The sequence below is a fragment of the Danio aesculapii genome, chromosome 6 (genome assembly GCF_903798145.1).
Source record: "Danio aesculapii chromosome 6, fDanAes4.1, whole genome shotgun sequence".
NCBI lineage: Eukaryota > Metazoa > Chordata > Actinopteri > Cypriniformes > Danionidae > Danio > Danio aesculapii.
In genome coordinates this window covers 29,815,665-29,842,633 of record NC_079440.1, presented here as the reverse complement: position 1 = coordinate 29,842,633, position 26,969 = coordinate 29,815,665, and the positions used below count along the sequence as shown (strand labels likewise).

General features: G+C 33.4%; 1 protein-coding gene across 2 annotated transcripts in view; it reads left to right on the top strand.

The window, feature by feature from the left end:
- Positions 1 to 6,967: 6,967 nt before the first annotated feature.
- The window catches only part of lpp (LIM domain containing preferred translocation partner in lipoma), a 402,581-nt gene continuing 382,579 nt past the window's right edge, over positions 6,968 to 26,969 (top strand). The window contains exon 1 of one of the 2 annotated variants that reach the window (XM_056459922.1): positions 6,968 to 7,165. The gene's annotated coding sequence lies outside the window, so the exon portion shown is untranslated. The other variant, XM_056459923.1, reaches the window with a different exon arrangement.

The following is a 26,969-nucleotide window of genomic DNA, read 5'->3' as shown; positions in this document are numbered from 1 at the left end:
CAAATTGTAATTTTTAACACTATATCTGAAGTATCCAATACCCAAAGGCACGAGAATAAGTTCACAACCTGGGGTGCGTTTCCGAAAACAATCGTTATCCATCTAAGGTCTCAAGTTGTGTCGTTACAAACATAGTTCATTGATTTGGCATTTCCCAAATCCATCATATCAACGAACATTCGCAAACTGCATTGCAACTTCTATGCTTGCAACTACACCTCTGGAGCTGTAGAAACATAGTTCCTGGATGTTGTCCCCCTATGCCCTATTCATTTAGAACATTCTAACGTCATCATTTAGATCATTTAAACTTGTAATGATTTTTTTTTAAATAAAGCAATAAAGTCATCACTCTTAGGTGTAATTTGCTTTCAAAGCATTTTAACAGTTCAGTTTTAGCGATCTTCAAGTTTACAATATCACTCTCTTTGCAGTGCACTTTGAAAACATTGATTTAATTTGAATCTGCATCCAAACGATGCATCGTACTATGGTAGTTCAGCCGCGAGTTACTTTGTTGTTTGGGAAACGCACTCCTGATTGGTCAGCCTTTGTGATGCATTGAAAAAGCTAAATTGACGTCATGAAAATTTACCTAAAAATTTATTTTACCTAATTTAATGAGTTTTTTTTTTTTTTTGTACTGTAGTTTAACTTGATATTTTCAGTCAGTTTGACTAAAGTTAAGATGACTATAAATGTTAATTTGATTCAACAAAAAAGGCAGCAAATGTATTTTTATTATTTAATTTTTACAATACTTTGCTGTGCTGAACCAGTCTTGCACAGACAAAATTATTAGCCCACCTGTAAATTCTTTTAAAAATATTTCCCAAGTGCATATTTTTAAATATAATAGTTGACATACAACATAAAAACAAAATAGTGGTTATTTTCAAATTCCTTTTACACCTGTAATTTTTATAGACCCTTTTGACATTTCCGGGGTTCTAAAAAGCAGAAGTCGTCATCGTTGGATAAACTTCTACAATCCTCAAAGTGTACTACAACAGACAGATATATCTTTTGTTCCCATTTGCTACAATAGCAAAAGAAAAGAAAAATCTATATGAGGTTTTTGTTTCTTTACATATATTGAAGAAATTGTTATGTGATTAGAAGAAAGAAATGTGTGAAATATGCTGTCTCTTCCTTAGATCAGTGGTTCCCAAGAGGGGTCGGGACCCCCAAGGGGCTGTGAGACAATGAAGAGGAATGATTTCTAAAAATCTAATTAATTTTATTAAACTAATAGAATTACCATATTTTATATCTATAACCTACTGAAGAAAAAAAAGTGAAGGTAATAGTTACATTAAAAAAAAGAACAAACAAATACAGAACGATTAGACTTTCGATTTTTTTTTTTTGCGACTCCTAGGGTGATTATGTTATATTAAGACACAGCAATTGCATCAGATACAACACATTGATTTTATGGCACCAGGTTAAACTTTCTGACACCTTTATGGCACTCACGTTTAAACCATAAATAGAATGTATTATGTGTGCAGTTGTGTGCGTCATTTATATATATTTATCACCACTCCAGATGATATTGGGTGTCGCGAGTCACTGGCATTGTTATTTTGAGGGTCACGGACTATAAAGTTTGGGAACCCCTGCCTTAGATGATGGAGCAGTGTTAACTAATAATGTAATTTATTGCAAACTGAGAGAGATGAGAATGGGGTGGGGTGGGGAGTTCAGAAAAGGTTTGAGAGTCAAGACTCGAACTTGGGACATTTAAAGCACAATAGCTACATGTTGGCCCACTGGCCACAAGGCTAGTAGCACTGACATTAAATCTGACAATTAAATGTTAATTGCAAATGCAAGTGCATCACGAACTGTGACAAATATTCATTGTTTTACTCTTAATATAGAACATACTCATCTTAAAGTCTGAGTGAACTAAAAGTTGCAGAAACTTCAGACTGAAATAGAATATAGAGTAGGGGGCGAACCTTTTTTTTTGCGCATCATTCCCTCCTTCCAAACTAATAATAAGCAGGGTATGGTTAAGGATATTGTGGTTGAATCTATCAAACTCTAAATACAGAAGCAAATTCCCAGCAAACAATTTTGTGTTTATTAGACGTCTAATAGACATCTAAACATAAACAGCTTGGCTAAAAGAAGGCTAAACTTGGTCTTTTAGTGAAAATCTAATAGACATCTAAGAATAGCCCAAAACTAGACTAGAACTAGACAAAAAGACAGATTAGACAGACTATATATGCGGTCATACATTTCAGTTTTTTTATGACTAGGATAGTTTTGGCCCATTCTAAGACATCTATTAGATTTCACTGACAGCCCAAATTTAGCCTTGTTTAAGCCTAGACGACTATGTTTAGACATCTATTAGACATTTATTAGACATCTTTTAAAATAAAAAAAGCTTGCTGGGTGGTCAGACTTTGATTAAATATTACCAAAACAAACATTTTTTCAGTGTATTAACATGCTGATGACTATTAACAGTGTATTAAGTGTTTACCAGAAGAATAACAATGTGCGCTAGCAAAATAAACATTGTAATTTTTGATTTCACACAGACTTCACACATTTGTAACCACAATATCAAAAACATGGTGGTCTAGACAAATTATTACAACTAATGGTAAAATATATGAAATGTATTATACTGTATTCTATCAGTCCTGAATATGACAAAGGCAATGTGGAATTATTATAGACTTATCTGGACAAAGAGAATTAAAATAAGAATACTAATTCAAATAAACAAACAAACAAAAACGCCAAAACTGAACTTGGGATAATGCTGAAAGAGCCCTGGTACATGCAAGAACAGTCCCCCCAGAAGAGTTCAAGATGAAGGTCACACCAAAAACTGACTTTTGCCAGAAGCCATTTTGTTCTGAAAATTGTGCATTTAAAGCTTGTGTACACATTTCCTGTACTCTCTGCATTTAAATGAAGACACTAATAAATAAATATGGATGGCTGTTTAAACTTTGCTAAAACCAGCAGAGTACTTTTGCACAGTACTATTTAAACAAATATAAATAGATGTAATTGTTCTTACATAAATAAGAGAGCGTGGTCACATTTTGACTTAGCTGCTATAGATACAGTTGAAGTCATAATTATGAGCCCCCTTTGAATTAATGTTTTTTTTTTATATATTTCCCAAATGATGTTTAACAGAGCAAATACATTTTCACAGTATGTCTGATAATATTTTTTCTTCTGGAAAAAGTCTTATTTGTTTTATTTCGGCTAGAAGAAAAGCAGTTTTTAATTTTTTAAAAAACATTTTAAGGTCAAAATTATTAGCCCCTTTAAGCTAATTTTTTTTTTCGACTGTCTACAGAACAAACCATCTTTATACAATAACTTGCCTAATAACCCTAACCTGCCTAGTGAACCTTATTATCCTATTTAAGCCTTTAAATGTCACTTTAAGCTGTATAGAAGTGTCTTGAAAAATATCTAGTCAAATAGTATTTACTGTCATCATGGCAAAGATAAAATAAATCAGTTATTAGAAATGAGTTATTAAACCTATTATGTGTAGAAATGTGTTGAAAAAATCTCTCTGTTAATCAGAAATTGGGGGAAAATTGAACAGAGCGGCTAATAATTCAGAGGGGCTAATTATTCTGACTTCAACTCTATATTAACAACAGAAAGTTGTCAGCATGTCACATTCTGTGAAATTTTGTGAATATTTATGAGTCACTATGATGCAGAGATAGATAAGAGCTTCGAGTGACTGCACTTCCACTTCCTAAATGCAAGTATATCAGGCCAACAGTCCTCCTGCCTGACAATATTTCTCTTTCTAAAACACAAGTCCCGTTCCGCTTATGGTGTGTTTATCGGTGGCACCAATAGTTACCAAAAAAGCCGAAAAAGAAACGACAGCGATTTCGCTGGATTTACAGTATCTGAATTGGGTATATTTTGCGGCGAGACTTGTCTTTCTTGACTTAAAGTTTGTATTGTGGCGTAACCCAAGTCTATTTTCAGTCGACCAAAACGCCGTTGCTGCAGACACCCAGGAGAGACCCTCATTAAATTCGCACCAAATGTATGATTCTGTCACACCCACAAAAACCCCTCACGTCCCACTAATCCTATTCCACGGCTCCATCTTGTTTATCTTTTGTAGGGCCCGAAATGACTACATTTAAACTATTCTGGCGAACGTCTGAACGCACCATGCTATTGACATGACGATGAGGTTTATCTCAAACTGTTACCTTGAGAGTGTGTGCACACCACTGTCATCATCATTCAAAGCTTTTGTGGTTCATTCTCCAGCGCAGGAATAAAAACGCAGAAGTGTAGCACTGCTATGATATTTGCATCGACAGCTGAACATGCAAACTTTCAGATTTGAATGCAAACTGCAGTCCGTGGTTGAGTGTTGAAGGGCAGACCGCGTCTGAGAGAGTCAAGCGTTCTGTCGACTCAAGTGTGAAAGAAGATTACACTAAACAGATCATAGTCTTATCTGTGAGGTATATTATTCAATTACTATTACGTACACATGTCCGGATTACTATTATTTCTGGTTAATAAGGGGGTGAGCTGGCATGCTGCTCTGCTTTAGTAAATTTAAAGAATTTAAATATTTAGTGAGAATATTAATATTATTATCCTTCAAGGAATATTTATGAAAAACTTCTGCACTGTAAATAAATTATATGACAAAAAGACATGACTACAAATATTTTTATGTTACTTTAACTTATTTTATTAAGTGAAAGGTCCAAAACGTGTCCCATTTATAAGCTCATTTGTACGATTTTGACTGCTATGCCATAGTAAATTGTGAAAATAACCCATCGAAGAACGCTTTGAGACCAAGCATAATCCTGTGTTGGCTGTCGCTTCTGTTTGATTGAGAACAGTTGAATGTGCTGGCCAGTTTGTTATTTGCCTAATAAATTCGTTTTTTAGGCTAGTTTTAATAAAACATTACAGATTCTTGTTTTTCTCCTAATGATATATGGAGTAATAAAATTGTATTTTAAAAAATAAGTATTGAATTCATATTTCTTTATTCTAAATGTTTAGGAAATGTTTTGATACATAAAAAGGTTGGTTATGCTGACCATCCGACCAGCTAATCCAGCAAAAAAATTGTGCTTAAAATGTCAATAAAATGCAGTATTTAAATCTCAAAATTTAATAAAAAATGAGGTGAATAACTGCAAAAAGGTCCACTTTTTACAAAAAAAGAACCACCCCTTTGAATCATGTTAACGCTACATTTTTAGTCAGTTTGATTGATATAAGTTGAGATGACTAGAAAAGTTCATTTGATTTTTTTTTTACAGTGTGTGCTCTGCAATACTTTTGTGTCATTTTACCCAACACAAAGCCATAAATAAATGAGAATAAACAAAACAGTTTCTGTAAAAACCACAAAGTTTTTGCTGCAAAAACTGCATGTTTTGCATATTTTATCTATTGCTGGTGATGACATGGTTAGGCCCATTGGGGCACTTTATCACACTATGGGGTAAGTTGTCCTGGCTTTAAATCTGAAAAATGCTGGGTTGTTTTTACGCAGTGTTGGGTAAAATGTGAACAAACCCAACTGTTGGGTTAAATGTTCAATTTAAATATTTGATCTAGTGTTTTTTTAGAGTGAAGCTATAAAAGTTGCGAGCAAAGGTTATCAGAGTATATTTGTAAGACTGTTACGATTTGTGTACTCAAACACGGTTGTCCAGTAAACACAATTTTTGTTAGATTTTTACAATATTTTTTATGTTTTTATTTTATTTTATAGTTGACCAGGGCATCACTGTGGCACAGTGGGTAGCATGATCGCCTCACAGCAAGAAGGTCACTGGTTCAAGCCCCGGCCCAAGGTACCACTCCAGTGACAGCTCGCGTACCTTTATTTCTGAGAGTGTACCATGAGAGCTTGTGATGTTCTGGGTTCAGTTGTTTTACCAACAGTTATATAATATTAGGATTTAATATTGCAACAAATATCAAAACATGAATTAATTAAAAATAAATAATCACTATGACAATTATATAAAATTGAACTTTATTATAAAAATGAAAATTTACATAGACACACACACACACATACACATGCAGTTGTCAAAATTGTTAGGCTTTCTGTGATTTTAATTCTTTTATAAGTATTTCCCAAGTGTTGTTTAACAGAAAGTGTTAAGACATAGTGTAAATAACTCTCTTTAAGAACTTATTTGTTTTGTTTGCCATGTTGACAGTACATAATATGTTTCTGCTAATTTTGCAAGACACTAGTATTCATCTTAAAGTGCAATTTAGATAATAAACTAGGTTATTATGTTAACTACGCAAGTTAGTTGGTCAAGGTATTGGATAGCAGTGGTTTGCTATAGCCAATCGAAAAAATTGGACTTACAAATGTTAAAACTGCTTTTAATTCAACCTATAAATAAATAAATGTGTATATATATATATATATATATATATATATATAATATATATATATATATATATATATATATATATATATATATATATATATATATGCTGAGAAAATATCCTTGGTCTGTTAAACTTCACTTAGGTAACATTTAAAAAAAATTCAGATGGGGGCTAATAATTTTGACATTTGAAGCAAAAAATCTAATAATTTCCAAATGTAGCTCTAAAAAATATTATCATCATTTTAATTAAAAATAAAATATCACACTGTAACATTTCTGTCAGTGTTCATTTACATTCTTCCTTCTATAACTTTTACAGTAAGTCAGCCCACAAAAGGTCATTCAGACCACAGCTAGCTCAATAAATCACAAGAAACATGGATTTATTAGTATCAAAATATAACCCATATCTCCTACACCTACAGGCTGCAGCACACACAAAAATAAAGAGCATAATGTCCAGACCTTAACAACTCATCACACACACCATATAATGAATAATCCCAGATATTACACTGTTTGCACAATAAGAGAAACGCGGTTGTGAGGAAGAGCTCTTGCATGAGTGCTGGCTCACACTGCCATACATGGGCAAATTTCTGGGACTCTGTGTGTGTGTGTAAGTGTGTGTGTGTTTGCCGGCTGGAATTTCGCCCTCTGACGTCACTGCCTGTTACTCTCCCAGATTTGGGAAAAAGAAGTTTCACTTTAAGTGGGGATTTGAAACTCTGTGATTCTTAGAAAGCGAGGTAAGAGATCTATTAACGCTTTCGAGGAGGCGCCTCCACGCGCCCGAGACGCCGATCTCAGGCCCGGTACGGTGCGGTGCTTCTTCTGCTGATATTAGAACTATATTTGACAACTATATGTTCTTGTGTGAGAGACTCGAGCTGTGCCATTGAAATGGAGGGCGTGGGGTTGCGAGCAAGGAGGGGGCGAACTTTGTTTCGTGTTTGTACCCCTCAGCCGAAACATTTGCGGGAACGTATAGTACATTTGGGGGTGTCGGCGTAGTTTTGATGCGATGTGTAGAGCCATGTCGCGTGTAAACTTGTGAAAATGATTGTGTTGGGATTCTGAAACATTGTTGCTGTGTTGTGTTTCTCGTGAAGAATGCGGAAGTAAATAGGCTGGAGGCTTCGCTGTAACAGTGTGCTAGAGACGTGGCTTCTGCTCGTATGAGCGACAGATATGACAGATTAGTGCTGGACATGTGCTTTGTTTGTGCTGTTGAGCTTTCGTGTCAGTGTGATGCTGCACTTGAGTTTGGTTACTCGGTGTGTGTACTTGTTTACTGGTTATTAGAAGCAGTGCTTGAAAGTTGCTTTAATTTGTACGTTGTTGCGTTGTAGGAAAGATATAGCTCTGGGCAGTGAACTTGACATCGTGACTTGCATTTTGCAGAAAGCCTACATCTATACCCCCCTCTATTTTTTTCTGTATGTTACAAAGGACACCCACTTCAGTGTATACAATGTACCAAATAAAATTATGATAGCTTAAAATACTCTCAATGACCACAGTGCAGACAAAAAGTACAAATAAATTGTCATTTTGAATCTTTGCTGTTTTTCTTCACACAACAGTAGACACTATTGCAATAACTAAATGCACTACAGAATGTTAGGTTTACACACATCTACAAATTACATGTAAACACCACAGCTTTTTACATGGTAATACTCTACTCTTGAGTACTTTTAAAATGGCTACTTTTTCTCAGACTTTAAGTAATATTTAAAACAGATACTTTTACTGTACTTGCATTACATTTTTAGGCAAGTGATGGTACTTTTACTTAAGTATGATTTTTTTTTATTACTTTCCACCACTGTTCAGAATATGTATTTTTAGGAAGTATATCTCTTGGGTTCATTTATGATTGGATGTTATCGCTGTCATTTATTGGCTTTTGTTTACTTATTAAAAGTATTTGAACACTACACTACAGCTAAAAATACTTGTAAATTCTGATTTTGAATCAATGTACTTTGCTGTTATCTTTCACAACACTAGGTTTTATCCATTTGCCAGCATTAAGGTTTAATATAGGGCTGCACGATATTATGAAAATCTAATATTGTTGATCTAATAATTTTTTTTTCTGCAATATAAATTGCGATATGAATACAATTTCACCAAATGACTTAAATATTTCTATTTGAAAATTATTTTTAATTTTAGATTGGGCAGATTCTGTAAGAGAGTGTATCTGCAAAAAAGTTTAATCAACAATCTACAATTATAGATAATTTCACTAAACAAAAAAACAAAAAACAAATAAAATAGTGTTTTATTGTTTTCCATGGTCTCAACACTTTTCAGGTATAGAGTTTAATAATCAAATGTAAATTTATAATGCGTAGTCTTCGTTGTATAAGCAGTTTGAAAAAATTAATCGTTATTAGAGATACAAACGGTACAATTTCTTAGGTCTAAATGCTTTTAAAATCCTCACAGTCACCTCAAAAACACTTGCAAAATGATCTATTAAAATCCAGACTCAACATTGCAGATCCTGCGATGTGACTATTGCTAATGCTCACATTGCAATAGTGATGCTAAAACGATATGTTGTTAAAATATATATATATATATATATATATATATATATATATATATATATATATATATATATATATGTGTTGAATTATATGTCACATGTAGGGATAATCACATGTAGGAATATGTTTGTCATTTCATTATTAAAAAATGTATTTCTTATGTCTTTCTCTTTTTTATTTCACTCATATTTTGATATGTTCCACACAAACACAATTAAATACACACTTTACTTTGTATTAATTTAATATGATCATTTGATCCAAAGACCAAAGTGTCTTTGTTTGAACTGTATATTAAATAAGGTCTGAGAGTGTTGACAGAGCAGGGACAGTGCTGTGGCTGCTTATCTGACGACAGATATCAAAGATTAGTGCTGGACATGTGCTTTGTGTGTATTATTGAGTTTACATGTAGGTGTAATGCTTTAAAACGTATACTAGAGTTTAGTAACTTGGTGTGTGTGTGTATACTTGTTTACTCGTTAATAGAGGGAATGCATGAAATATTTTTTTTAACTTGTGCAGTATTGTGACTAGATATGGGACAATAACAATCAAGGGATACAGTCGTTTGGAAATGTTTTAAAATTGCCACATTTTTTTGCTATACTGTTATTATGGTACGTGTAAGATTTTTAAATAATTTTTTTTACGTTTTTTTTTTTGTTTTTTTTGGACAACAGTATCTCCAGCAAAAAAAGAAATCCAAAAAACGTGTTTTATATTGTAAAGAATTTTTTTTTTTGTTAAAAACAGCAGAAGTCAATGATTCATTTGTATGATTTAGCCTGACTTTATCCTGATTTAATGCTCCAAAATATTTTAAATGTTTAACAAAATAAAATATATAATGTTCAAAGGGGCAAAAGTTTTTGTTTTTACTTCGACATTTAAAAAGAATATATTTTAGAGCAGTAATCACAACCATCAAACCGTGATATTTTTATAATAATTTTTTGGGGGGGTTCACCTTTAATTGGAAAGGACAGTAGAGGTTGCAGACAGGAAAGTATTGGGAGCAGAGAGAGGGGAAGGGACAGCAAAGGACCTCGAGTCAGGCATCAAACTCGGGTCGCCGTGAGCACCATGGTGCTATATGTCGACGCACTTAACCACTAGGCTATTGATGCAGACACACCGTGATATTTTTAAGCAAGGTTATCATACCATCACATAATACAGATATCGGCCCATACTTCATTTTGACTTACAGTATTTTTTTCATTGAAGGGCATATATTTGCAGCTCTAACAACTAGTGTCATCAAACATATAGATAAAGATCGATACTGAAATATTTAAAAGGATACTATCTTGCTTTTGGTTAGCATCGATACTGGCTTTGCTCTCTCGCACCCACTCAATTTATCTCACCAGCAGGGAGATGAATAATTAATAATAATATTAAGATTTTAACACTTTTGTTTTAATCAGAAAATAAGATGAGATTGCATTAATTTAGTTTTATTTAGTTTTTTTTATTCCCTTTTTGCTTCATTTGCATACATTTAAAGTTGTAGAATTTGTTCCCAATGCTATTGGAAATGGTACTGAATGTCCATATTTTTCAAGGCATTGTATCCGAGTACACAAAATACCACACAAGTTCCACAAAATCTTGTCAGTCGAAATTAGAACAAGAATCATTTGATGAATTCATAAATGATTCTATATAAGGATTACATCACAGCCTTAAAATGAATTAACTGTCATTTTAAGTTCTTATAATCTCTCCTTCAAACCACAAGGTTTTACCCATTTGCCAGCATGTTTTAAATCATTTAAAATATGATGAAATTTAGTGTGATCATTTATTCATATATATATTAAAGTATAAGTACGGGTCAGAATAAGTACATTTCATTTGTAAATCTGTTAAGCTAATTGATGATATAAGATTATTTCACCCATATTCTGACACTTAATCTAAATTTTGTCAAAATAGACACTTCACACATTAACAGGCATCATAACGACCTGGTTGACCTTTTATTCATAGGTTATCATTATTATTTTAATTGTTTATTACTATTTATCAGAGTTATGTCAGCATATTATCCAATACAAGAATGCTATTTTTTGTGGTCCTTGTTTTCAAGGAGTGCACCTTAAAAAGTTTTTTTTTAAAACGCTTTTGCTGTTTTCAGTTGATACAGACACAAAAATATTGTTTTGTGTGAACTGAATATTAAATAATATATGATACAAGTTTTGACAAAACAGGGACATTGTTTCAAAATTGTGTATTTTTTTAACTAAATGTCTCTTTTTTTTCAGAACATTATTATATTTTTAACACAGCATTTAATCTTAAATAATCTATGATGCAAACAGGTGTTTTTTATAGTAGTAATGAAGAGACACTGGAAATACGTATGAGCTGCATGCTCACGAACAAATCTAGTACATAATTATAGATCATATTAGCATTTTAGATTTCACTAAACCGTACACCATAAAAATGCTGGGCTATTGTAACCCGATTTTAGGTTCAGTATGGATGAACCCAACCATTGGGTTAAAAAGTGTCATATTAATTTAAAGGAGACTTATTATGTCACTTTATACAATATGTAAAATAAGTCTCTGTTGTCCCTATAGTGTGTATCTGAAGTTACAACCCGAAATACACCATAATGTTTTATAACTCTTTCAAAGTGCCCTTTTTGGGCTTTGATCCAAGTTGTGCTGTTTTGGTGACTGTCACTTTAATCTTAAATGAGATTGTGTGTCTTTTCAAAAGAGGGCGGAGCTCTATGCATCAGCATAGCCGCAAATTCAAATTCAAAACAGGACTGAAGTTTTAGGGCTGTCTTTGTGAAAAACTGAAGGTGTCAAATGAACCATCTCAGAAGTATGTAGTCTATATTAGAGACTATGGGGTTCCTTTGTATTTCCCAGAACCACATTTATAATCATCTTAGTCACTGAAATGATCTTCAGTAGGTACGGTGTGAAAACTCTAATGGCAGACAGTTGCTTCTCACTAAGGGCTATCTATGCTAATGAGGGAGAGATTGTCTCTAATGGGCAGAGCTTTCCCCCTCCAATGACATGTACCAAGGTCAATCAAAGTGTTTCTGCAGACTTTTTATTTAGTGTGATTTTATATATATATATATATATATATATATATATATATATATATATATATATATATATAATATATATATATATATATATATATTATATATATATATATATATATATATATATATATATATATTATATATATATTTATATATATATATATATATATATATATATATATATATATATATATATATATATATATATATATATTTATATATATATATATATATATATATATATTTATATATATATTTATATATATATATATATTTATATATATATTTATATATATATATATTTATATATTGATTTTTATTAATATATTGATTTTTACTCGCTGACTATATTAACCCACTGTTGATAGACAGCAACATTTCAACCACTTATAAAAGTGCTTTTTGCATAATAGGTCCCCTTTAATTGAAGAAAATGAACCCAACATTATATTTGTTCAGCATTTTTTTGTGTATCGTTACTGGCCAACTGACAATTAATACTACTTCAAATCCAGCTCTCCATTTTTTTTTGCACTTGACACTGGGTGAGTGTAATTTCAGGCCCTGTTTGCCTGATTGAAACCACAGCATGAAAAACTAATTTAATTAGTAATTTGGGTGCAAGTCGAAACAGAAAGACGATTGATGGTTACAACATAAGTCTGGGTGATTTGAGCATGTTTCTTTTAAACTACCTTTTATCTGCGCTAACAGTGTGAACAAGCACTCAGTATTGACCGTTTTTAGACACTTTTGTTGCTCAAAGTTAAATATGCAGTTTGTTGTGAGCTATGCTTTATAACAGCCAATTCAAATCATCAGATACAATACAGATTCTTATAATAATTTTTCTTTTGGTTAACATGAATCCAATGTAGTGATGTGGGCATTTAGTCTAATATTGAGGTCCGCTCTGTATTGGTATGAACTCAATCCCTATCTTCCAAAATATATTTTCTTGTCAGAAAAGCAAATATCTCCATTTCAAGCCTACCAAAATGTCTAGAATACAAACATTGTTCCTCTTAAAAGTAACTAAGTGCTTAAATATTTATCTGTTTCCGTACAAAGACGACATTCAGAATTCAGCTTTGATATGAATCTCTAATCAATAACATCAAGGCCTCCCAACCATCAAACTGAATATCTCTTCTGAATATCCCCTCATCCCTGCCTCCCAAAAAAAAAAAAAAGTTTTCACTCCAAACTACATCTCACCCAACAGCAGGAATTAAAAACGAGGACATGTCAGACAGACTAGTGATGCTTAAAGTTAAAAGACGAATCCTGCCTTTGAGCCGAGTCTTCCTTTGACTGTCGTTTTGCCATTAGTGCAGACTTTCTATGAATATTGACTGTGTGCTGTATTACTGTAGGTTACTGTAGGATCAAATATTCTGCGCCTCCTTTCTGTTGCTATGGAGACGCTGTGATCAGGTGCCGTCTGGAGCAGAAGAGTGACAACTGAAAGTTAAAAATACACAAAGAAACACAACAATTACTGTGAGCAGTTATTATGGATTTATGCAGTAGTTAATTCTGGTGTCATAAACAGTTTAAACGGCTGTTGAATGGAGTCCATCTAGATGATTCTATTGGCTGGAAGAATTTTTAAAAGGGGTTCTCTGTTGAGTGAGTGCCTGTTTAGAGTATTATGTTCAAATGCGTTAAAGTTGTTTTGTAGTTTGAGTTCTGTATATAGAGCATATTCTTTATTATTTTAACAAACCTATATTGCAAGCTCAAGTTAGTATTTAATTTACTAATAAGCTATAGACAATTGCACGAGTGTCAGTAAGATGTTTCGAGATAAATAAATGCTTGTGAATTGATTAATGGCACCAGTAAAGACATTTAGAATCAGGGATGGGAAAAACTACATTGAAATGTATTTTAAAATGAAATACTAAGTACCTCAATTTTACGTGTATCAAATACACTACAAAATACAGCAGTGACAAAATGTATCAAAATAAAATTCTGTATTTTTGTATTTTGAAAATACTACAAAATACTTTTACGTTGGAGTAGACTTTTTTGCGCAAACCTTCTATCAATAGGCCTATTGGATCAATCCCGTCACCATTAAACTGGTTTAGTGAAGTAAACAATGATTGATAACAAGAGCTTTTCTCTGAGCAAGTTTAAGTCTGCTTCTCTACAACTCATTCACCTCTACTGTACATAAGGCGGTATTCATAAAAAAATGTAACTTGTGTAAGTTTTATTCATAAACTTAGATTATTTATGAATAGAAATGTAGGTTTTATTCAAAAAACTTGTTTTCTCTTTGATTTTAGTGTATATTTTGTACAAACTTCACACAGAAAGTACAGATAGATTAGATTATCTCTTAAAAATGATCTCTTTAATCACTGTAAAAAACCATTTAATGAGCAGGAATATTTTCACCATCTCTTAGAAGTGCTTTTTTTCCTAACATTTTTGCAATTGAAATCTTCAATACTCAATGTAAAATCACGATTTCTGAAAACTACAAAGAATTCCATAAAGTTTAAGCCATTTCCATAAATCATGTTTTTTTTTTTTGTAATTGGACTCAAAATACAATATAACACAAAATTTGGGAGTTTTGACCAGTAGACTGGAATATGATTTATTATTTTATTCTCATACTGATTAACTACGTCAAAGTTTGTAACTAACTATAAAGAGCACCTGCAGATTAGCTACTGGCATTTGAAACAGCCAATTTATTATTTGTAGGTATCGCCACTGTAGGACTTTTTTATTTTGTTTTCTTATTTTCCTGTCTGATTTTGACCTGCTGCCGAATTTACCACTGCTATTTGTCACTTATTTTCTTTATATGTGATGCATAATTACCATCCATACTCCAGGCATTGATGAACTTCTTCAATATTAATCAATTTTCTAGTCTGATCTCAAGCCTTGGCAAGTAACTAAGAAAACATCAATCAAAAGCCACATTTATATATTGACGTGATTGTCGTCGTGTAGACTTCTTAAAAAGTATTTTACAGTATTTTAAAAGTACAAAAGTACAAGACTCTAAAGTATGATACAAATATTAAGCCATTTTCATACACCCTATTAAATACAAATTACAAAGTACTATTTTGTATCTAAAATATGTATTTGAAATACATCAGAATCAGAATCAGAAAGAGCTTTATTGCCAGGTATGTTCACACATACGAGGAATTTGTTTTCGTGACAGAGCTTCTACAGTGCAACAGGATTACAGAGACAGGACAAAAAACAGATAATAAATATATTTAAAAAAATAGAAGTAAGTAGTGAATGCAAATATACAAATTGACTAGTGTATGTACAGCTATATTACTATATACAACGTTATATGTGCAGCTGTTATGTGCAAATTGGCATGTAAAGTGTGTTGTTAAATAAGTGTATATGTGTATAAAAGTGTATGGCAAGTAGTGATGTTGACATGTAGACAAGTAGACATGTATCATAAATACTGCCGATCCCTGTTTAGAATGATACAGAAAACTTTTTCAATTGATTATTTTAAATGTTTTGTTGAGTGAAAAATCAATACTGAAATTATTCCTGAAAAATTAGAGTAGGCATGGGACAGGATAAGATTCTGATGGTATAATAACCTTGGATAATAATATTACGGTTTTATGGAAGTGTGATTACTGCTCTAAATTTATTCTTTTTTTAAATGTCTGGGTAAAAATCTAAAACTTTTTTTCCGCTTTGAACATGATATATTTTATATTGAGAAACATTTATAATATTTTAAAACAGTAAACATGCTGAATAATTCAAATAAATCATTTACTTCTGCTGTCTTCATTAGTTTCAAACACTCAGATTTCTTTACAATTTAAAATAGCATCTTTGGATATCTTTTCTGCTGGAGATACTGTTGTCCTAAAAAAACTTTACACATACCGTAGGAACAGTATAGCAGAATATTTTGGCAATTTTAAAACCTTGACTTTTCCAATCTGCGGTATGCCTTGAAAACGGTTATCGTCCCATGCCTAGATCAGAGTAGAGTAGTGCTGCTGAAAATGTAGCTTTGTCATCAAAAATAAAACAATTAATTACTGAATCAAACTTTTGAATAGTCATGAATGTATCATCCGATTTCTTAAAAATAAAAATGAATAATAATAATTCTTGGTGGTGTTGTTCTAGCCTGTTCACTTGAGGAAATGTAACCATTTTATTTATTGTCAAAAAAGTTTCAAAATTCGTAAGAAAGTTTCTAATTCGAATTCATTTCATTAATTCATTTTCACATTCCTAGTGGAATCAATCGCTAACTATTCCAGCATTCACTCACACACTACAGCCAATTTAGTTCGTTCAATTCACTCATAGCACATGTCTTTGGATTGCGGGGGAAACCGGAGCACCCGGAGGCAGCCCACGCCAACATGAGGGGGAACATGCAAACTCCACACAGAAATGCCTACTGGTCCAGCAGGGACTTGAACCAGTGACTCTTTTGCTGTGAGACCACTGAACCACTGTGCCGTCCACCATATTCATTTCATTCATATGAAAATGTACAGATTTTAAAAGGAGACATGCCCCAAACCATCATAGGGGGAGCAAATGGCACAAAAATGACAAATGAGATGAACAAATTCAAATGAATTAGCTACTAAATCACAAATCTTTAAATTATGTAAGTTGATTATATATTTGTATATACAGTTGAAGTCAGAATTATTAGCCCACCTTCGAAATCCTTTTTTTTTAATATATATTTCCCAAAATGATGTTTAACAGAGCAAGGAAATTTTCACAGTATGTCTGATAATATTGTTTCTTCTGGAGAAAGTCTTATTTGTTTTATTTCAGCTACAAAAAAAAGCAGTTTTTGATTTTTTTTTTTTTTTTTTTTTAGAAACCATTTTAAGGTCAAAATTATTAGCCCCTTTAAGCTATTTTTTGACAGTCTACAGAACAAACCATCATTATACAGTAACTTGCCTAATTACCCTCACCTGCCTAGCCTAATTAACCTAGTTAAGCCTTTAAATATCACTTTAAGCTGTATAGAAGTGTCTTGAAAATATCTAGTGAAATATTATTTACTGTCATCATGGCAAAGATAAAATAAATCAGTTTTTAGAAATGAGTTATTAAAACTATTATGTTTAGAAATGTGTTGAAAAAAAATCTTCTCTCTGTTAAACAGAAATTAGGTCAACTGTATATGTATGTAAATATGTGTGTATATATATATATATATATATATATATATATATATATATATATATATATATATATATATATATATATATATATATATATATATATATATATATATATATATAGGCATGCATATATATGTGTGTATATAGGCATGCATATATATGTGTGTATATGTATGTATATATTCTTTCAAGCTACTTTTAACTGTTGACTTGCATGATATAACTCAAGAACCTGTGTTTCAGCCAAAAATCTGGTTAATGTCCTGCTGAAAGGGCGAGTAAATCAACAGCAAATGTGAAGAATAATTTTTGATGGACTGTCTCTTTCACTGCATTCATGTGTTTAAAGCCAAATCAGATTTGATTTAGCTAGAATTAGACGTTAATGCATTCCATCCGAACAGCTCATGGAACTGATGTAAGCGGATTTTACTCAAAGAACAAGTTTTGAACAAAGCTGAGATTTGCAAAGTGTTTCATTCCTGGATGACAAACTCAGCAGCCTGATAAAGCAGCTGCTCCTCTGCCTCCTTTTTCTGTTTTATCACTCCAATTTCCAAGAGCCGGTGAGGACGGATATGTGTAGTTTAAGTACACAGGAAACAGGCATGCGGGATGAGAGGTGGATGAATGGGTGTACAGTGGCTCTGTCCTTTAGGATGTGGTGTGGAACAGGCTCCGGACCACGAGACGGATGATGCAGCGGCCGTTATGATTTACAGCAGAGTTCTGCTCATTTCTCACTGCACTCATTGACACAGCAGTATAAGGAACGCCAGCCGACTTAAAGTTCAGCCGCTCGGTGACTTTGATCTTCCTCTGAACTCTGGGTAATCAAGCTTCCTCGCATCCCCTTCAAGTGCTCGCGAGGAGAAAGACAGATTGCCACATTAGCATACAAGGCTAAGAAGACACCTGCAGCCGTAAAAAGGACACACAGTGTTTTAGGCGGCTGTAGAAAGAGGAAGGAGAGAGCAGATAAGAGGAAGGACAGCTGTGATGTGTTCACACGCATTTAGAAACATGAGCGTTGTGTGCTTATTACCGTGGCCGGACAGGCCTTCTCGATTTATGTACATTAAACGCTATTCCTCTAGTCAGGGTTGTGATTGATAAAGTGTTTTGTTTTCCAGAACCTTTCCTTTAGTTCGCTCTCTGTTGACTACCAAATAAGAAAGAATTGCTTGCATTCAGTCTTTTATAATCTTTGTCAAATTCTAGTTCCTCTTACGCACGGTTTAGACTACACAATATTTTTTATATTAGTCACTTTGTCAGATTGTGTGATATTGACTCTTAGGCTTTTGTCATGTCATGGACAAGAAATATATCAGATGACACCTTGCTGACTGGTTAATGCTTGCCATCTATAACAATCCATGTGAAGTCATAGAGTACAAATTTAGTAGCGTCTGGCTTCTAGAAACAAGAGGGAAAACAAACAATGGCTACCGAAGAAGTGTGGCTGTCAGTCGCAACATTTCAAGGTATGCTATTTCGAGGTAACAACTGCTAAATAACGCATACTTTTTAACTTATTACTATTACACTGTAAAACCCAAAAAGTTAAGGTAGCTTAAATTTAAGTTAAAAAACTAATCTTAATGAGTACTGTGAACTTAATCCATTTGAGTAAATGAAGCAATTTGAGCACAGTAAAACTTGATAAATGAAGAGAACTCATATCAACTAAGTACTGTAAAACCCAATTAGTTAAGGCAACTTAAACTGTTTGAGGAAACCAATTGCAACAAACCATTTGAGTTTTAAAAAACCTAATCTAAACCTAAACCTAATCTAGTACTGTGAACTTACTCCATTAAAGTTGAAGTAATGAGACATTTAATTACTTACCGTTGTTTTTATTGTTTGTTTTTATGGTATGTGTGCAGCAATATGGTGATGCCCAAAATAAATTTCCTGTCATGAACAGTATCGTTTACTACAACTACTATTGCTAGTTATTTGGGCTAATAAAACAAAAAGTTGCTTACCACCAATGTTTTATATATTTCATTTAACAGCTCCAACTCCAACATGACCTGCTCAAATTCAGTCACCATTGTTTGTTGTAGCCTAAGCTCAAAACTGTGGCAAAGAAACTTAATGCAGTAGAACATGGTAGCATTTGATGGTGGAATGGGCTATTTACATGGGGACTTTTAATTTTGAATAAGCAGAGCGATGCAGATAGAATGTAGTACAAATGTTTATGGTGGTGTCAGATATATGTGTATTCTAGACTACAATTTTCACTCTGCTGAAATATAAATTGGCCTTTACAGGTGCATAATGCGTATGTCTTTTCTTTGTTTCTTCTTCATTGGTTTTTTGAACAGGAATTTATGTACAGGAGATGCATAATTACACCTACTGTATAATGGTGGATTATTCAGTGAATTGCCAGGAAATTCTGTCTGTGACAGCGATAAGCAGTAGAGATATTGGTATCCTAATGTGGCTTCATTTGCAAATTGTTGAATTTTTCCATAGTCAAGAGCAGCTAATACTTATTGTACTTAAATAGATTTTTGGCATGCTGCTTGTGGCTGATTTAATATTTAAATGCAGGAACACGTCTTATATAAAAGGTTTATGACTAATGTATATACCTGAGGTGTAAAATTACACCTGCCAAAATAAGTATAATTAAACATAGCCTCCATTTGATAACAGTTAGATCTGATCAGCTAGTGGCTCTGATAGCACCCTGACTTTATTTTAAAAATATGTAGCTTTGCACATCATTAATAAGAGATAAGTGTTTTTCTACACTTGTTGGGTGCATGTGTTACAGCTGTGTGCAGAGCTCTCTGAACTGCTATAATTAACTCATAAGGTGCAGAAAGATAATTGACACAACTTTATGAACATATATGGCCAAATTACAGACAAACAGAATAATTAGCATCTAATTTGCAATTAATATTTTGTTCTTGTTTTAGATAAAAATTATCTTAACATACTAGAAACAAGATTCTCAATTTCATTTTAAGATTGTTTAGAGAATAATACTTATTTACTGTGCCACATTAAGAATTATTCTTATGACCTTTTTCTACAGCAATAAAATGTTAATTTTTTCCAAATGCTTCAAATGTAGCATGTGTTAATAAATGCTAGACTATTTATGAACAGCATTGTACACTTCATAGTTGTCTTGAATTTATTAAGTTGAATCAAATTAATATATTAATTAGTTAAATGAGTAATTTAAATTGATTTAAAACAGCTTGTATAACTAAAATGAAGTAGAAACATGTTTAACTTGGTTTGTTACGAATAACATGACTTATTGATCATATAATTTTCACAGTGCAGGGCAACATTTCAGATGCCTGTTTTATTGCCTACAGCTAATCTATATGTTGGATTCGGAAATGCATAAAATGTTAAAATAAAATTGTAATAAATACATTATTTAAAAAAAATCTTATGCATTTACTCCCACTCAAATTGCCATGCCCTTAATTATGAGCAATTTTAATGCTTATTGTACAACCCCAAATCAGAAAAAGTGGGGACAGTATGAAAAATGTTAATAAAAAAGAGTGGTATAAAGTAAGAAAGTAGTGATTTCCAAATTTACTTTGACTTGTATTTCATTGCAGACAATATTACCACAAGATGTGTCATGCTTTGTCTGGTTAACTTCAATTCATTTGTGAATATACATCGTTTCCGGTCATTCAGACCTGCACATTCCAAAAAAAAAGTTGGGGCAAGAGCAGTTTAGGGCTAGTAATCAGGTAAATTGATGCTTTGAAACAGGTGATGATTGTAATTATGATTTGATACAAAAGCAGCATCCAAGAGATCTAGTCCTGTAGGAGCAAAGATAGGCCAAGGATCGCAAGTTTGCCAACAAATGTGTGAGAAAATTATTGAAATGTTTAAAAACAATGTTCCTCAAAGAAAGATAGGAGAACTTTTGGATATTTCACCTTCAACAGTGCATAACATAATTAAAAGATTCAAGAAACCTGGAAGAATTTCAGTGCATAAAGGACAAAGGCACAGGCCAAAGCTGAACAACTGTGATCTCCGATCCCTTTGCATCAAAAAGGACAAAGGCACAGGCAAAAGCTGAACAACTGTGATCTCTGATCCCTTTGCATCAAGAATCCTCATTCATCTATAAGCGATATTACCACATGGGCTCAGGACTACCTTGGCAAACCACAATATGTAGTTTAATCCAGTTAAAACTGTACTGTGCCAAATGAAAGCCTTACGGTGTCCAGAAGTGTTGTTGACTTCTCCATCACACAGTGAAAACGTGTACTGTAGTCAGATGAATCAGTATTTCAGCTATTTTTTGGGAGAAATGGATGCCGTGTGCTCTGAACCAAAAAAGAAAAGGATCATCCAGACTGTTATCAGCAGCAAGTCCAAAAGCCAGGGTCTGTCATGGTATGGGTTGTGTCAGTGCTCTTGGAAAAGGTAACTTGCACTTTTGTGACGGCACCATTGATGCTGAAAAGGACATAAAGATTTTGGAGCATAAAATGCTGTCTTCTTTTCAAAGATGCCCATGCATATTTCAACAAGACAATGCAAAACCACATTCTGCACACATTACCTTAATAATTACATTACAAGTCCTGGCTGCATAAGAAGATGATACAGGTACTTGACTGGCCTGTCTGCAGTCCCGACCTGTCTCTAATAATGTACTGTTGCCCACCTTAAGACTTTTTTGCAGGAAGAATTGGACAAAATGACACCTGAGACACTTCATCACTTGGTGTCTTCAGTTCCTAAACGTCTTTGTTGTGAAAAGGAATGACAACATTACAAAGTGGTAAATGCTTTACTGTTCCAACCTTTTTTGAAAAGTGTTGCAAGAACCAAAATTGGAAAACATATTTATACAACTAATAATACTAAAATCATGAGGAACACATAATATAATGTGCTGTTGAATCCTCTTCAATGAAATACAAGTCGATGTAAATTTAGAAATCACATCTTTCTTTTTATTTGCGTTATTCATACTATCCCAACTTTTTTTTTTTTTTATTTGGGCTTGTAAGCTTTTATAATTACTTATAAAAAAATAAATTTTCACAGTTATCATAAAGTGTAATATTAGCTGTTTATATCAAAAGTTTTTTGTATCAAGCTGTAAAGTGAACATTTGGATTTGGCTGTAAAGTTCAGCATTTTAACAAGGGGAGTTTATGTGATAGACTTACTTTTGGTGCCAGCCTCAAGTGGTCAGTCAGTGAATTGCAGTTTTAGTCACTTCTTTTCTGCGTTGACTTCACAAAGGAGACCGGGAGGTTGCCTCTTGGGTCAAATGCATTCAGACAACCACAAAAGACCTCATACTCTCTGCTTTTTGATCTAACATATGACTGGTATGCTACAATAAGAAACAAAAAGCTCACCAAAGCAAGGTATTTATTCTTTGCTGTGTTGTACCAAAGCACTCAGATGATCATAGTTATAATCCATATCCATTGGACTGAAAATGCATAATAATACTTTGTGGAAACTGGAACAAAGTCACACATGCAAGTGTCGTCCTTAAAAGATTGAAAGGGGAAAAAATAGAAAAGAAAATTATGTTATTAATTACTAACCTTTATGTTGTTTCAAACCCCTGAGACCTTTTTTCTTTTCAGAACACATATTAAAATATGTTAGGTGAAATCTGAGGGCTCTTTCATATACAGGAATGGTCCCGACTCATTCAAAGACCAGAAAGGTTCCAAAAACATCCTTAAAACACACCATATGCCTTCAGATGTTCAATTGGAATATTATCAAGCTACAAGAATAATTTTGTGCTCGCATAAAGCAAAAACAAAAACTTTATTCAACAGTTTCTTCTTCCTATTGTCAGATGCATGCTCATGTATCACATTTTGCCGTGCCTCTGACTAGGGATGTAATGACTCACTGGGGACTGAGATGGCTGGTGTGGAGAGGTAAGCCTTTCCTAAACCAGAGAGCAGTGTGTACAGAGGTGGTCAGTAGGCATTTGATCCAGGAGACAAGGAGATAAAAAAATGATTATAAAATGACTAATTTTATAGCAGGATAGAGACAGGAGTTGAACATGATTATGAAGGTGAATAATTAATATTACTTGTATAATTAATTAGTATAAGTATCAGCGTGATACACTTAAGAAGAGATAATCTTTAACATTTGTAAATATTCAAAAATAATAATAATAAGAAAATTATTAAAATATGCATAAACTAATTTGAAAGGGAGAGGGTAAATATAATGCTTCTATAACAGAACAACTTTCTCTTTCAGTCTAAAAAACATCTCCAGACTTTCTCTTGAAAACACTGATGTACCTTGTGATCTCCGTAGCACTCATCGGAGAAAGCGGGGCTGCAAATCATCCGGTCCATGCAGTTTGGCTTATTAATAGTTTTTTTGCATGGCATTTTACTCTGCCGGCCCACCTCGTGCTCGCCGCTGATGTGCAGGTAAAGCGTGTTTAAGCCTGTAAACACAGCGCCCCCTCTGTTCAAAAAACATAACGCGATTCGTTAAACATTTCTACCAGTTTGAATCGTCACATATTTTAATCGATTTTCAACCAGCCTACGGTGAATCGTTACATCCCAACCTCTGACTTATTACCTAGGATGCACCTGTCCTTTGTTCCATACAGGAGAAAGGCATCTGGTGGTATACGTCACTGCAGAATGCTCATGAAATGCACAATATACGGACATATACAGTTGAAGTTAGAATTATTAGCCCCCCTGTTTGTTTATTTTTTTCCCAATTTCTGTATAAAAGAGAGAAGATTCTTTCAACACATTTCTAAACATAATAGTTTTAATATCTCATTTCTAATAACTGATTTATTTTATCTTTGCCATGATGACAATAAATAATATTTGACTAGATATTTTTCAAGACACTTTTTTACAGCTTAAAGTGACATTTAAAGGCTTAACTAGGTTAATTAGGTTAACTAGGCAGGTTAGGGTAATTAGGCAAGTCATTGTATAACGATGGTTTGTTCTGTAGACTATCGAAAAAATTAGAAATAGCTTAAAGGGGCTAATAATTTTGTCCTTAAAATGGGGTTTGAAAATTTAAAACTGTTTTTATTCTAGCCGAAATAAAACAAAAGAGTTTCTCCAGAAGATAAAATATTATCAGACATACTGTGAAAATGTCCTTGCTCTGTTAAACATCATTTGGGAATTATAAAAAAAACAATTCAAAGAGGGCTAATAAATCTGACTTCAACTGTACTTTATCTTTACTTTATGTGCACACAAAAGTATTTTCATAGCTTGATAACATCCCGATTGAACCACTGAAAACTGTTTGGTATTTTTAATGAGTCTGGAATCTTTTTGGAAATGGAAGACAAGGAAACTCTCAAGATTTCTCTTAAAATTTCTTGATTTGTCTTCTGAAGATGAATACCAGTCTATGAGAAATCCTTATAGCATTTGTAGGATAAACAGAAGATTAAACTGCTTTCATTTGATTCAACGGGATTAATAAACACATGACCGTGACAACATATGCTTTTGAGTTCTTCTTATAATTGTCCTGATAATAAAGAATGTAATGACTTTGTCACTGCTTCGAATTATATTATGAAGTATGTCGCGTGCCCTATTCTGAGTAAGTGGTCACATCATTTCTCAGAAGGACTTATTTCAAACACTCCACTGAAGCTATGAAGTGGGTTTTGAGTCAAAACCTCATGATATGTGGTATTTGCATGTGAATTCAGATTTACCATTACAAACAGCTGTCAATATCTCAGAATGATTATTTGCATCTGATGATAACACCTATATTTGATAGATAACTATGACTCTGTGTAGTAAACTCTGCTTTAGCTGAACAGACATGCTGGAGATTTACAGCTGAGTAGGCATGGGCCGGTATAAGATTCTGACGGTATAATAACCTTGGATATAAATATCACGGTTTCACTGTAATGTCCTCACTGCTCTAAAATATATTCTTTTTAAATGTCTGGGTAAAAAACAAAACCTTTTTCCCCTTTGAACACGATATATTTTAATTTAGGAAACATTTATAATATTTTGGAACAGTAAACATGTCAGGCTAAATAGTTCGAATGAATTGTTTACTTCTGCTGTCTTCATTTGTTTTAAAAACACTGTTGTTGTTTTTTTTTTTTACAATTTAAAACAGCATCTTTTGATATATTTTCTGCTGGAGATACTGTTGTCCTAAAAAAAAACAAAAAAAAAAAGGAAATAAAAAGATTTTACTCATACCTTAGGAACGGTATTACAGAAAATTTTGACAGTTTTAAAACCTTGACTTTTCCAAACCGCGGTATACCTTGAATACGGTTAACGTCCCATGCCTACAGCTGAGCCAGCTTTGTAGACAAATGTGCACGACAATCCCATGTGATTAAGTGTTCAGCCCTATAATAGTGAAGTGAATAATTAATAACATAATTTCTTATTTTGTTTGATAAAAGAGTGTTTATTATTAAGAAAAGGGATTTAATAATACTACAAATTTCTAATTAGTGCTAATTTCCTGAAAAGTCACACGTAACAAGTTTTCCATCTGACAGCGGCGATATGCAAAACTGCTCTAAATCCTGGAGATGCAGGCTTAGACGGCCAGCTCTCCTCTGAGGGAGTGCAGGGCCAGAGTTAATTAGGCATCTTTAATCACCTGAAGTCACTCTCTCTGACACTGTTTAACCCCCCTGTAAATGGGTTATTATTACCTCTAAAATCCCCTCTGTGGTTTCAGGCATGAAAGGGCTATTTTTGCTCTGCTAAGTGAAACCCTGTCAAAATGCACAAGAACCATTTCCCCCCCTTTCTAATAATGAAATACCAGCCCTCTCTGTGCGAACCCTCATTTGCTTTGTGCTGAATTTCTTAAGACTTCTGTTTGGTGTAAACAATGCTCCTGTCTGCGGAAGATTAGACATTCAGGGCTCGAATATGTTTTAATTACATTTGCTTTCTTTATTATTGCAATACCACGGAGCTCTGCTCTTTATGCGAGGCAATCAGCGAGATTAATTTCACGATTTGAGGAATACATGCTCTGTTTATTCGTCTATGAATATAGCCTAGTTTTTTTGTGGCTTTCAAAGGAGGGTCTGCATGCTTGTGGTATATGCCTGGAAAAAAAGGCGTCTGCACCCATGTGACTCCAGTGACCTGCGTAAATGTAGAGCATAAACCAATTATCTGTTAATGTGTGGACTGCTTCATAGGGTCAACCCTGGTTTTGTTTTGTTGTACCTTATTAACCAAACTCTCAGCTCTGGCTTATCAGCAGAAGATGAGTCAACATACTCAGAAAACACTCTGCTCTTTTCAACAGGATGTTGTGTTTCTCCCAAACAGCTGATAATTATAATAATCAACACACTACACAGAATATAGGTTTACTCACAGGTCTAATAATGATCTCTGTGGGAAAGCCAACAGCCATTCTGCATGGAGAAATGGACTTTTAATGCCAAACAGATCCGGTTTTTGGGCTTTCGAGTGCAGGGATTCTGCTTTTCTGGTGTGGATGGAGCACTTGTGGTTGTATGTTCAATATAGACATTGAAATGTAGCTGCTTGTGTATCCGCACTCTCATTCTGTGTACTTCAGTCTGCCTATTTGTTCCAATTTGTGCTTGTTTGTGTGAGTATTGACGTACGATGGCTGGTATATTATAAATGTTCTTATAGAAAGCTGTTGTGGTACTGGAGGATGT